We start from the raw sequence: 2,500 nt of genomic DNA, 5'->3' as shown, positions 1-2,500 counted from the left end.
CTCGCGACGGGACTGGGACTCGCGCCGGGACTAGGGAGTCGCGGCGGGACAAGGAAGAGGAGGAGGAAGTCCGGGACTCGCGCACGGGACTAGGGAGTCGCGGCGGGACAAGGAAGAGGAGGAGGAAGTCCGGGACTCGCCACGGGACTAGGGAGTCGCGGCGGGACAAGGAAGAGAAGGAGGAAGTCCGGGACTCGCGACGGGACTGGGACTCGCGGCAGGACAAGGAAGAGAAGGAGGAGGTCCGGGACTCGCGCCGGGACTAGGAAGAGGGGGAGGAGGTCCGGGACTCGCGACGGGACTAGGAAGTGGGGGAGGAGGTCCGGGACTCGCGCCGGGACTAGGGAAGAGGAGGAGGAGGAGGAAGGCCGGGACTGGGACTCGCGGCGGGAGTAGGTAGTGGGGAGGAGGTCCGGGACTCGCAGCGGGACAAGGAGGAAGTCGGGGAGGAGGGCCGGGACCAGGAGTCGCGGCGGGGATAGCAGGCAGGACAGGGAGGGTGGGTGGTCTTCCACAAAAAAAAGTGTGTCTCGGAACTTCCTTAGTGCAGTAGGACGGGGGCCTGCCGAATCCCACAGAGAGTACTATGTGGGGAAGGGTTCCTCTGAAGCGTCTCGGGAAAAGTCGTGAGGGGGTGACGGTTGCTCGGTGCCTACGGGTCCCGACTGCTCGCTGCCTTCTTTGAGCCCAGTACCGACGTTCGCAGGGGGATACCTGGATACTACTGGGGTTACCTGGATACTTCTGGCGTGTTACCTTGGATCAGTGAGGAGTGGGGGTTAGTTTCCCGGCGACGCGACCCTCTGAGGAGGTCCCGCGGAGGGTCGCCGAGTATTATATGGTGAGCTGGCTGTCAAGGATTGTGAGTCCCGCTGCCAAAATTTTTTTTGGTGCGCGGGCGACTGGAAAAAGAGGGTTGGTCTTGTGCCGATACGCGTAACGTCGCAGCGAGTCCCAAGAGCTAGTAACCATTTTTGGCGGGGGGCGATGGCCTCGGTATTGTCAAGCCATTCTCTCATTCATTTGGGAGGGTGGGGAGAAGTGTTTGCCGAGGCCGTTCAAGCTCCGCCTGGTCGACCACCACTGTGACCGCCACCGCGCTCGATCTCTATTGCAAGCTCAGGTGAAATTCCTGATAAACTTGGAGGGGTGTGGGACGCGTTCGCAGTGTGGGCCGAGGAGTCATAACATCCCAGGTCGGAATGTGAAAATGGAACTTCGAAACCGGTGAGAGTTCTCTCGTCGGCTAGGGGTTTCACAAAAGTAACATTTCTATAAATTTCTATCCGACCCCTCCATTAATTTGGAGGGGCGATGGGCCCCAGGATTGGACATACTTCTTGCTGATTTGTCTTTTGAGGAAAATCCTTCGCGGTGATGGTTACTTTTTCATTTTTAATGTGTGTATCGGCCTCGTCGGTTTCTCTCTTTCCTGGTCACATTCCCGAAAAAGGCCGCAGCACCTATGATTCTCTTCCGGGGGTCTAACTCTCCCTCTCTCTCTATCCTTCTCTTTGTCTGGCTCTCTCTGGCTTCACTTTTTGTGGTGTGTGCCTCTGGGGGTCTGGTTGGAATTTGCCGTTGGCTTTTTGCCCTCTCTTTTTGCCTTTTATCCATCGCAAAGAAGGGTGTGTGTGTTCTCACCTGGGGTTGGAATGAAGGACGGGGAACCTCCTCGTCTTGTGAAGTGGGACCATCTTTTAGGATGATGGCTTTTTGCTGCCTGGTGTGTGCTTGGGTGGGGTTTGGTGGTGGCAGTCTACCTCTCCCTTTCTCCGGTAAGACCAGATGACTGGTTCGTCCGCTACTCTTGTGTTGGCCCTACCTTGGCCAACGGGAGTCGGCGACGCTCCAGACTGGATGGCATGATGTGGTGGTGTACCGAAGGGGGACATCCGAAGGGGAAGAGGGGCCGAGCCTCGCGAAACTTAGGTGTGTCGGGTTGTGTGATGTCGGAGATCCATTTTTTTGTGGCTGCCGTCGTGATTTCGCCCATCCAAACCTGAGTCGTTGCTGCGGACTGGAAAAACTATGGAAGAGCTGTTTGGGAAAGATTCGGGAGTTTGTTTTCGAAGTTACCTTGTTCGATCGATCTAGGATCCACTGTACTCGCCCACCAGAATTTGCTCCCGGAACCCCCCGATCAGCCAAAGCGGGTCGGGGGGCCTTGGTTCAACGAGGGTTACTCCATATGCTAGCCTATGTCAATATAAGGTGCGGGTTAGCCGTTTCTCCCCCACCGGACTATTGCTTAAGAAGTGGACTATCGACCCCCCTCTCCGTCAAAGGTTTGGGGGCCAGGGCTTAGAATGTACTTCAGGTGGTGCGGAGGTAGGAGGCGAGAGGTGGATGAAATCGATCGGATGAGGTGATGGAGGGGTCAACTTCGCAGGAAGTTCTGGGGGTTTGTTCCAGCCGGATGTTGGGAGAGAGATACAGGCCATATAATACTAGTTCGGTACCATCGAACGGGTTTTCGTGGCTAGGCTCTCTTGGCGTT

Source organism: Physcomitrium patens, chromosome 20 (genome assembly GCF_059467195.1).
Source record: "Physcomitrium patens ecotype Gransden chromosome 20, ASM5946719v1, whole genome shotgun sequence".
Taxonomy (NCBI): domain Eukaryota; kingdom Viridiplantae; phylum Streptophyta; class Bryopsida; order Funariales; family Funariaceae; genus Physcomitrium; species Physcomitrium patens.
Note: the sequence above shows the minus strand (reverse complement) of the source record.